Raw genomic sequence first — 12,428 nt, forward strand, 5'->3', positions numbered from 1 at the left:
TTTTGGGCCAAGCGGACTAGTAGACATTACACTTTTTCAGTCCTGTGAGGCCTGTTCAGTTGAGACATAATTTTTCTTTCCTGTCAAATTCTAAACTTTTATTATAAGTGAAAAATATGTTAATTTGCAGTCTTATATTTTGACCTGTTTTGAAACATCTGGGCTTTGAAACATCTGGGTTTGAAACACCTGGGCCAGGCTGGGGAATGAACCTGTGTTCCAATGTTTCAGAGACACCTCCAATCCCATTGAGCCACATTGGAACTCGAAGATATTTTTATATCAACTGTTTATGATAAAATATTTGTTGTTTCTCCAGGATGTTGAATTACGGAATTTTTTAAGGACAAAAGTTATGTGTCTTTTGAGGAACTAAACATGTAGAATTTAACTTTGGGTCATAAGAATTTATTTAAACACATGCTTGCTTTCTTATTATATAAATAAGTAGGTCTTGACGTGCCCCTAGCAATCATTACATATATGATAATATAGTTCACTGTTATCACGGGGCTAGAAATTTCAGAAGTTAAGTACAGTGTGTTGGATAAAATTTGAAAGAATAAAATGTGTTTGAAGAAAGAATATATATATATTTTTCTTTTTAGGGCCACACCTGTGGCATATGGAAGTTCCCAGGCCCTGGGTCAAATTGGAGCCACATCTTGTAGCAAGGCATGATTCTTAACCCACTGAGCAAGCCTTGGGATCCTGCCTCTTCACAGTGACTACATCGGTTTCTTAACCTGCAAAGCCTAAGGGGAACTGCTGAAGAAAGATGTTTGATTTAATTATCTTTCTTGTGTTTTTAAAATATTTGTTTCCCATGTGCCTGCTTCCAAGCCTGAGGGCCAGGACTTGCTAGGTATCTCAGTGCAGAGCAGATCCTTATCAGTATGTGATGGTAGCCAGAATTGTGCAAAACAAAGCATTTCAAAATTTGCTTATTCAGAGTTCTTGTCATGGCGCAGCAGAAATGAATCCGACTAGGAACCATGAGGTTGCGGGTTCGATCCCTGTCCTCACTCAGTGGGTAAGGATCCAGCGTTGCCCTGAGCTGTGGTGTAGGTCACAGACACGGCTCAGATCTGACATTGCTGTGGCTCTGGCGCAGGACATTGGCAACAGCTTGGATTAGACCCCTAGCCTGGGAATCTCCATATGCCTTGGGTGCGGCCCTAAAAAGACAAAAGACAAAAAAAAAAAAAATTGCTTATTCACAGAGATGGAATCATAGTGTGTGTTCTTTGTGTCTGGTTTCTTTCACTCAGCACAATATTTTTGAGATTCATTCATGTGGCTACCTGTATCAGCTGCTCCTTCTTTTGTGAGGCTAAGTAATTGCATGCTGGGCACAGAGATCAGGAGTGGTTGTTGATGGGAAAGGAGGGGGATTGACTGGAAAGCAAGATAAGAAAATTTTCTATGGCATTGGAAATGTTCTGTATCTTAAACTAGTATACTGTTTACATGGGTTATATATTTGATACCAGGTAAGATTGTGCATTTTGTCATATCTATGTAATTATACTTCCATATAATTTAAACTTTAAAGGAAGGAGGTCGTTTGGAGAGGAATTTTTAAAGAGTTTTTTATAGATAATCCATGCTTGATTTATCTGTCAATAGAAAAATATCTGTGGTTCCAAATAAACTACCCTGCTTTCTTAATGCTTCCCCTGGAAGAAATAAAATGTGCTAACACTATTTTAAATCAATAGATGTGCTTCAAAGGATGAAAACGTCTTTTATGAAAGCCATTTTGATGCTTTATTAAATGCCAAATGCGTTCATGGATATGTAAAGTTCTAAACATTGTGGACATCCTGAGAAATGGGGAGAGAGTGTGTCGAACCTAACAGAAATACTCCCAGTCCTCCCGCACTCTCCAATCCATCAGAGGGAATAAAGGCGGAAAGAGGAATTACAAGCATGATAAATGTCATGAAAGGAGGAAGCACAAAATGCTTGGATTGGGTGAGTGTGGAAAGCTAAATTAGCCAGGGGAGATGCTGATGAGAAAATGTTTAAACAGAGGGTGAGTGGGATTTCACTACATAAGGGAATAGCTGGGGAGAGGGTGTTCTGGTCACAAACAAGGCAGCAAACTCAAATTGCTAACTAGTAGTGAGCAAGGGGTGTGTGAGAAGAAATGGACTAGAGAAGGAGGATGGAGTGGGTGTATGGGGGTGTGTCGAGGGTAGGGTGAGGCATGGGTCGGTGCTGACAGAGAAAACAACACAGAGCATGAAAGGCAAAGGGAAAAATTTGGGCTTTGGCCTCTGGTCACCATCAAGACAATCTAAGTTAATGTGCTTTTCTGGGAGTTCCCTTGGTGCAGCGAAAACAAATCTGACTAGGAACCGTGAGGTTGCAGAATTGATCCCTGGCCTTGCTCAGTGGGTTAAGGATCTGGCGTTGTCACGAGCTATGGTGTAGGTCGCAGACCAGCTCAGACCCTGCGTTGCTGTGGCTGTGGGGTAGGCCAGCAGCCACAGCTCCGATTCAGTCCATAGCCTGGGAAACTTCACGTGTGGCCGGTGCGGCCCTGAAAAGCAAAATAAATAAATACATAAATAAATAATGTGCTTTTTTTCATTAATTGTTGCTGAGACCTTCACATATCCATCTATGAACAAAATCTATGTGGTTTTTTGATGCCTCCTTTGAAAAAAGTTTTTTGTGCCATGACAGCATGAAGAGGTTGTCCTTGAACATGAGACATAGGTTTTACATTTCCCTGAATCATCACAAGGCTCTGCTGATATAATCTGACATCACTGACAGTATTGTGCAGTTCATCAATGAAGTGTAGCCTGAGAGGGTTGTAGCTGTGTTTGTTTGTGTTTTTTTTTTTCTTTTAACAGAAGTAGGATTATTCCATACTGATGTGTCAGGTCATCTTTTATGCCTTTAGCTGTTCCGCTTCTGCACTGAGTTCTCACCAAAGCTGCCTTCCCTCACTTCCCAGCCCCCTGACACATGGCATGCCTTGAATTACACCAAGGTCTTCCGTCTACCTGGCAGCCTGAATTCTAACTCCCAACCAACTTCCCTCGTGAAAACATTTTTAATCATTCTGAAGTATGAATTAAGCTGATATAGCATTTTAAAATACTTTTCTAAAATTGCTTGAGAAGTAGATATTGACATCTTTGATTGTGACAAAAACAAGGTAGAGTCCATAACATCTTTTCATTCTTTTCCTTTTTAAACCTATGCCTATGCCTTTTTTTTTTTTTTTTTTTTTTTTTTTAAACCTACAGCTGGTGGCAATGCCAGATCCTTAACCCACTGTGTAAGGCCAGGGATAGAACCACATCCTCAAAGAGACAGCATTGGCCTCTTAACGCACTTAACCACAATGAGAACTCCTCATCACATCTTTTTAAATTTCTGTTTGTGTAATTACATTTTAGGGATCTTTAGATGCTAGTTCCAGGAAGAGATTTTTGATCAAGTGTGAATTTTCAACCTCACAAATGATATAACTCTTACTTTATCCTTTTAAGCCACAAACTAAATTTTAAATAGTCACAATTCTTTTAATCTATAGTAGGCCAAGCAAGAAGAATATGAATAGTGACTTTTCTAAAAGAAAAAAAAAAACATTGATTTGCCATTCACTTTACCTAAGATTTACCTAAGATGTCTAACTCCAAGATATTATTATCATTTTAATAGCAATATTTCCCTCATTTTTCATTCTTCACATGAGCTAAGTACAATATAAAGGAACAGTATTCACTAATAATAAAAAAAAGTTTTTCCATAGGAAGTTTCAGGAATTCAAAAATTTCTCTTTGGGAGTTCCCATTGTGGCTCAGTGGATTAAGGACTTGATGTCTCTGTGAGGATTCAGGTTTAATCCTTGATTCAGGATCCAGTGTTGCCTAAGCTGTGGTGTAGGTTGCAGATAAAGCTCAGATCTATGTTGCAGTAGTGTAGGCCTCAGCTGTAGCTCTGATTTTACCCCTAGCCTGGGAACTTTCAAAAGCCACAGATGCAGCCGTAAAAAGGAAAAAAACAACAAAAAACTCCCAAATTTCTCTTTGATTAATTTGCCAACATAAGACTATATACTCTAGGGGAGTTTTCTCTTCTATTCCTGTCATGGTTTGTAGAGTTCTTTATTTCTTTCCTCAATGTTTAATTCACACTTGCAATCTCAAAAGAACTTTTTGTCTTCTATGCAATAGAAAAAAAATGGAAGCCATCAATTTACAGGTATTTGAACTTCCTTCACTCTCTATTCCCATTGCTCTAACTGTTGGATATACCTCCAATCATTACCATCACTGGCCTGCCCAGGCAGGTCCCTCCACCTGTGCTCTGGAACAAGTCACTTCAACTTATTTACAAGACCTAGACCTTCAAAGCCTTCCTCTTTGCCCATTCCTAAAAACATTTATACCTAGACCTTCAAAGCCTTCCTCTTTGCCCATTCCTAAAAACATTTATACAATATATATTCTATTATATATAAAATCAGAAGGCCAATTTCTTCAGTCTCATGTAACACCAGTTTCTGGTGGTGGCATCCATGTTCTCTTTCCTTGAACTCAGGCAGACTCTGCCTCTTTCATTGATGTGCCATTCTTGGTGCAACAACAGAGAAGACAAGAAAAAGTTGCTGCTAACAAAATCACCTCTCCCTTCCAGAAAATACTGATGTGGACCCATATTTACTATTTTACCACCTGAGGTCTCCATGTTTCCTCTTATCCATAAAAAATGTCCGTAAAAATATAGCAAACTCCTATTGTAACCTAGAAAGACCCTGCAGGGCCTTCCTGGGGCAGGCCCTTCCACCATGTCCTCCGCTTTAACTCTTTCCTCAGTACCTAGGTAATAGTATATGATGCACATTTCCAGAGTTGTTTTACAGATGTGAAAACCCCCCACCAAACTGAAGAAAGGAACTACTTGATGATCATAAGCATGTAGCCCCCAGACCTACTGGGGCCTATGGATTGATAATGTTAACCTCTGTGACACTGGCCTGTTACCTCACCATCAAACAACCAGAGACTTGTGTACAAGCTAATCATATCCCCTGCGACACACCCCCGCCTCCCCCGCCCCTTCACCTGGCTTTTAAAAATCCTTCACAATTTTGGTTTGAGGACTTCAGGCTTTGGGGGGGCGGCAATGAGCCATCCCTCTCCTTGCATGGCTTAAAATAAACCTTTCTCTGTTCCAAACTCCCACATTTTGGTTTGTTTGGCCTCACTGTGCATCAGGCACAGGAACTTGCGCTAATACCATCTCCTCAACTGATAGCTTCATCTACCAGAAACCAGTTGTTCTGAGATAGAAAAAAAGTCCAACTAACATCTCCTAAAGTCCTATACCTACTTCCGAGACATCTGTTTGATTCCTAACCCCAGTCACCAAAGAAAGTCTTGGCAGAAAGTCTTTTTGGGAGCAAATGATAAGGAGACAATTATTCTGAGACTTGTATCCCAGGAAAAAGCTACAGCCAAAAGTTAAATATTTCTTGCAAAAAGGTCTAGAAGATCATAACAGCAGGGAGTCTAGCTGAATATTTACAGTTGACCTTGAGTAACATGTATTTGAACTGCCTGGGCCCACTCTATGTGGATCTTTTTCAATAAATAATCTGCTGCAATACTACATGATCTCCGGTTGGTTGAATCCTGCAGATGTGGGACTGAGAACATGGAGGGTCCACTGTAAAGTTGTACAAGGATTTTCCACTGTGTGAGAGTTGCTCTTCCCAACCTCCTTCATTTTTCAACAGTCAACTCTATATTGTGTTAGATTTTTAAGCAAAAAAAATTGTTTTTTATTCTCATGGTCAATGAGTATTTCCAAATAAGTAGTGTCTCATTCAAAGTAGCCATCATGGCTAGGGATGCAATTATTCTAGTGATGCTATTCTTGTTCATATACTTTAATTTCTTTAATTTTTTAAAAATTTTATTGGAGGATAGTTGACATAAGTTTGTGTTTCAGTTGTACAGCAAAGTTAATCAGTTATTCACATACATATATTCATTCCTTTTCACATTCTTTTCCTATGTAAGTCACTTCAAAGTATTAAGTAGGTTTCCCTGTTTTAGACAGTAGGTCCTTGTTTCTCATCCCTTCCATATATAGTAGTGTATATATCATTCATACCCTTTCAAATTCCTCTTTTGAAATTATCTTCACAGAGGCTATCATAGCATTATTTTGCCTATATTCAATGGCATTTATTCAACATTTATTTTGTCTCTGTTTCCTGTAAGTCACTGTGAGGGTATAGTGGTAAACATGCCATGCAAAATCCATGACTTCTCAGTAATTATTATAAACAAACAGACAGACATTTCTGATGGTGTTAGGTACTGACCAGGACAGAGTGATTTGGGGACTGAAAGTATTTCTGGTATGTGTTTGGGCATACATTTCTGAGGAGGTAAATTGTGAAGAAAAGGAGAAAGGGAACTTAAGTTCTGGGAAGAATGATCCAGGGCCCAAGAGAGGACATTTTTCTTCAGGACAATGGGTAAATGGAAAGCTACTTTAGGGTTTTCAGAAGGGAGTAGTAACTTAATCTGGATAATCTTCGAGAGTAGATTTGAGATGTTAGTGCATGTCATGAGTGATTCAACAGAGTCGTAGAGTTTATGGTAGAAACTGAGTATTGTGTTCTGGGAAGTCATTTTTAAAAGATGATTTTCAAAACTGTTAGCAACAGAAACCATAGATGGCTCCCCACATCAGCCTCACCCTGAGTCCCTCCAAAAAGTAAATGCCTCATTAAAAATGGAAATATATGTCCATTGCTATATACATTGTGTATATACAGTGGGAGTATAAACCACTGTTAATAAGATGTGCAAATATATAACAAATAATGAGGGTAGATGAGTTTGTAAATAATTTAGTGTAAAGAACTGAACATATAAATTCTATGTAATAAGATAATATGGTTACTTACATTGCTTTGCTTTGCTTTTTGTGAGGGTTAAATGTGTTTGTTTGTTTTTTTTTTTGTTTGTTTTTGTTTTTTTTGGATACTTCATGAAAACTGTAATGTATACTTGACTCCAGAGCTGATCCAAATAATCACACAGTCAAACTTAGAGGAGCCAGATGTAATGCAGTTTCCTTGAACTCTAAAAACAGAAATGGTTCTGGTTCATAAGGCAAACTTAAACCAGCTAATCTTTCTAGATATATAGAAACATGGCACACACACACACTTTTTCCATTTCATTTACTTTACCACTCAGACTTTGGGGATCTTCCCGTAAGTTTGTCTGTGACTCATCCTTGGTTCAGATGACTTAATGCTTCCATCTAACCAAAGGAAGGGAACACAATCATTTAAGAAATCCACGATCCCCAGTTAGGATGCCAGGAGCCTCCAAGGAAACTAATCTTGTGGCTTGGCACTTTTCATCTTTTCTTTTTCTTTGGAAAAAAAAAAAAATCTGTGCTTATAGTTGGCCTGCTAACTGGCATTTCTCTCATCCTTTGAGATTATTTCTGGACCAGTGTGCTTTGATATTTCATAAAAGACTACCTAAGAGCCTGGCTTAAATTTCCTCATGTACATATAGCAAAAGAAGCCCTGTTCCTATTCTTCCTTCTTTTCTCATACTAGTCAAAATGCTGATATTTAAAGTGGTTCAATCTAATGCACAAAAATTATCTCACTGGAATTCACACAATAACACTGTTATCAAAACAAGTCAGGCATTATGCTTTCAAATTTACAGATGCAGATGTGGAGAAGCACAAATTAGAGGAGCACAAGACCTTTGTCTCTCGCCAAGAGTCACTTAGTTAGCAAGGGCGGCTGCTGTGCTCAGAGCAAAATCTGGACCACACAAAGTCTAGCACATTTTTTTTCTGATACTTCACGGATCTCTGTAGAAAACTCTCAATACTTACCTGACAAGGCTCCCCCACCCCCAGCTGAATACTAGACACTGAATTCGATTTAAATATTCTTGTTCTTTCATTGCATATTTGTTATCTAGAGTGGCAATTTGTGTAGTTAATGAAGAATCCTAGACAATGAAATTTACAAATTGGCAGAAACAATAGCCTTTATTTCTCTTCAATAGACCTTTTACTGAAGGTACCTCTGTGCTTTAAGTTTGAAACAGACACTGAAAGCGGCAGTTAGGAGATAAATTTACCCAAATTCCTAGTTTAACACCGACAGGTTATACCCTGAAGCTTACAACTCCACATGAACAAAAGCAGGTTGTAGCTGAAGAAAGGTTTCTAATAGTTCTGGGCACACGAGTGCACACACACACACCCACACATACACACCACACAGGCCAACTTTTCTCTGTGTTTTTTGGTTTTGTATTTTTTCTGCGTGGTTCAGAAAAATAAAATATAGCAAAATCTGGAAGTAGGGCAGTTGGTTTAGTTGGTTGAAAGGAGGAAGGATTGAAGGAGGAGTGGGAGTGATAGGAGCAGAGATTTGGAGCAACTTGCTTCTTTATTGAGTTGGGTGGGGAATCCAGCAAGAAACTGAGCCAGTTGTTACAAAACTTAGACTGGGGAAGAGAGGTGAGTAAAAGAGACTTTATGGTTGTTGTACTGGTCATTAGCATTGTGATCTGTCTTTGTTTCCTCCTCAAGGATTCAATCTCCTTAGAGTTCCTTTGCATAGAGAGAGTCTTCATTACTCTTCTGAGATTTTTGGAGTAGTATTTGTTTGTAGCATTTCCAGATCTCACGAGTAAAATACAGAAAGACCAATTAAATGTGTTTCATATAAGCACTGAATAATTTTCGTGTGTCCAAGTCTCAAAAATTGCCTGGGATAATTTTTTACTGAAAATGGATATTTGCAATTCAAATTTAACTGAGCATCCTATATTTTGTCTAGCAACCCCATTCGTGAGGCTAAGAGATGGATACAAGCAAGAAAGTTTACTTTATCAGCTATATGCAAATTGGAGGGAAGTTTTCCTGGAGGCTTACAGAAATAGCTATTTCCAAGTTTGGCTGCACATGATAGAATCACCCATGGAATTCCAGATTCTGGTGCTGTTGATCTAAGATTCAGTCAGGGTAAGGGACTTTTCAAAGCTTCCTAGGTAACACTGAAACAGTGAGGAGCTAGTGATTGATGTCCAATTGTTCTCAACCTGCTCTACACAAAACAGAGATTTAAGGGAATTTTTAAGGCACTCAGGTGGATCTTACCACAGAGCTATTAAGTAAGTGTCTGGGGGGCAGGTCTGCTACACTGCAATTAAGGAAAAACCCTCAGTAAATTTTAAATTTTCTTTAGGATCAGGAAGCCCTAAGTTATAGACTAAAATATGGCATCTTATGGAGAGCCAGCTATAGGAACATTTTAAAATATATCTTTAATTTTTAAAATTATGACATTAATAATTATTATAATAAATCCAAGCAATAAAGGAGCATTTAAAATAAAGAAAAATAAAATAAAATACAGAAGAACTTCCCCAATTCTACTTCTTAGAGGCATCCACTATTAAAAGACTTGGTCTGTTTTTCAAGCCTGCAGAGAGGCGGAATCAATGAGAGGCAAATTGCTACGTGTCAGTTTTCTTTTCAAGAAGTTGCCAGACTTCACGTTTAATGGACCAGAACTTTGCCACATTACCAGTCAAGGAAATACAGTTGTATTCAAGGCTTCCCTGTGAATCAGTACAATCAAAAGTCAAAATATAAGGGAGGAAGCCAAGAAGAGACTTGAAGGGACAGAAAAACCTCTACAGCAATCATTCTCCACCCCTGACATTCAATGTCATGGCAGTGGTACCAGAGAACACTGTTGGCCGTTCTCTATTCCCGCATTTACTTGCTTCAGGGAGCGAGGGTGGCTTATCCAGCAAGTGAGTTTGAAAGAAGAAACTGGACATAATCAATTCTTTCCTTTTGTCTCTCTTTGGGGCCGCAGCCTGTCTTCAGGGAGCACACATTTCTAACTCCTCCATGAGTAAGTTTTATAGGTGCAAGTCTCCACCAGGGACCCCTCCTGTTTTCCAGCTCTGCCTGACAAGGGAGGGTGACTGATTCTACACTCTGTACATCTGTTGTTGCCAGAGAATGTTGCATATCCTGGAAACAGCCTTATCAGGATAAAAATAATTTTTGCTTTCCTCCCTTGTCTGTCAACCAATTTATTTCATTTACAAAGGTAAAGCTCTCAAAACACACCAGCCGTGTAAATCATAGTTTTCCTTTGAAAGTTACAGTTATTAGTGAAGAAAATGGCATAAGTTCTCCCTGATTTCCACATCCAGGCAAGGACTGTGGCTGTATCTCAAAAAAGTGCCATGAACATGTCATAAACAGAAATCTACAAAGCCATGTAGCATGGGGAGAGACATCCAAACATAGGAAACACAGAGAAAAATAGAAATGGCCTGACTAGTAGAAAAAATAATAATAGCAAAGCAAATTATGGAGATAAAATAGACACTGAGCATTGCTAGGAATGAGCCTCATTGCTAACTATCACTCCATTTACCAGATCACTGAATAAAATTCCCACATCCCCAGCCACGTCATCTGTGGCACATCATCTGTCAAGCCAGTAGGTAGACTAGGACACTTCTAGGCAAGAGTTGTATTCAATTGTCCATTTGTCTCTATTTCCCTTTCCCCATTCAGGGTAATGTCACGATTGTCTTTGCACAACTGATAGTTCATTTTTAACCAACAATTATATGTCTTCGAAGCAGAAGAATCTGTCAATGAATAGCCTTTTATAAAAAAAAACCTAAATATATATTTTAATAAATTGAACTCAGATGTGAGTTCAAGAAGATATCATTGTAATCAATGGATGAATGGATAAAGTAAATGTCTATATTACCTAAGACATAAACATTTTAAGTGTTTCATTGTTATCATTTTTGTATCATTGTAATTTATTTTCTTCTTTAGAGTTAGACCTTCTTTCTGGTTGGTGTATTGAGGTAGATTCTATAGTCATGTGCTTAAAGATGATTTAGAACATTAGAAAAATTTGACACTTGGTTTTAATTTTTTAATTGCTTAAAATTCTCCTGTTGGAGTTGCCCTTATGGTTCAGCTCAGTGGGTTAAGAACTTGACATAGTGTCTGTGAGGCTATGGTTTCCAATCATGGCCTCGCTTAAGTGGGTTAAGAATCCAGCGTTGCTGCAAGCTGCAGTGTAGGTCACAAATGTGGCTCAGATCTTATGCTGCTGTGGTGTAGGCCAGCAGCTATAGCTTGATTTGACCCCTAGCCTGGGAACTTCCATATGCTGCAATAAAAACAAAAAAAAATTGTGTTATGAAAGATGCATTAAAATGTTGTAAATTGTTGCTAATTTTTTTGGTCTGGTGGAAGGAAATTGAAATAAAGAATGAAGATCTGTACTTTTACTTCTGGTTCTACTACTAAATCCTTGGTGTAACTTTGGATACATGACCTGAGCTTCCCTCAATTTCTTTGTTCGTGTGTTAGAATGTAAAAGAGATAATCCTGATACCCCTCTAAAATTCTTTGATTCTATTTATTAAAAATTACTATGAATATATCCTTGGTTGAAAAAAATGAGTTTATTAAAGAAATTCATGAGCTGGTGCTGCCCCCTATAGTAGACTGTGGTGGAGGCCCTGCAGCAAAACTATAAATATCTTGCATTCTAATTACTTCTCTCTGGCACCCTCTATGCGCTTACTGCTGCAAAATCAATAGTTTTTAAAACTAATCTCTAGCTCTGTATTTACCTGTTGTAATGAGAAAAATTAAAACACAAAGTATGTTTAATGATTGTTTGATAAGGCAATTTGAGCAAACATTTTTTAAAAAAACTCTCAAACAAAAAGAATGTTCCTATAATTTCCCAAAATAAATTGATCTGAGCTGGAACTCCAGAAGACCTGGCAGCATTTTATTTTTTTTAATTTTTATTTTTTAAGTATAATACTTTTATTGTAATTAGTTTTTTAAAAAATTATTGAAATATGGTTGATTTACAATGTTGTGTTAGTTTCAGGTGTAAAGCAAAATGATTCATATATATGTACATACACATATATAAATCTTTAAAAATTTTTTTTTATTTAATTTTTACATTTGGCCATTGCCATGGCATGTGGAAGTTCCTGGAGGCCAGGGTTCAAACCCATGCCACATCAGTGACCTGAGCCACAGCAGTGACAATGCCAGATCCTTAACATGCTAGGCCACCAGGGAACTCCTATATAGTCTTTTTTAGATTCTTTTCCATTGGAGCTGGTACAATTTTAAATGATCCACTTTCTACCTAAGAACAAAATTAGAAACAGTAAACATATTTAATGCTGGGGCAGGAGCAGTTGGGACTCTTCAGAGAAAGAGGTGATGGCAGATGTCATTTTTGTACTCCCTCTCTATCTTGATAGCATATGTGGAGGGCATATGTCGATGTGACCCCCTCATGCTGCCTTACCAAAGCA

The sequence above is a fragment of the Sus scrofa genome, chromosome 13 (genome assembly GCF_000003025.6).
Source record: "Sus scrofa isolate TJ Tabasco breed Duroc chromosome 13, Sscrofa11.1, whole genome shotgun sequence".
Classification (NCBI taxonomy): Eukaryota; Metazoa; Chordata; class Mammalia; order Artiodactyla; family Suidae; genus Sus; species Sus scrofa.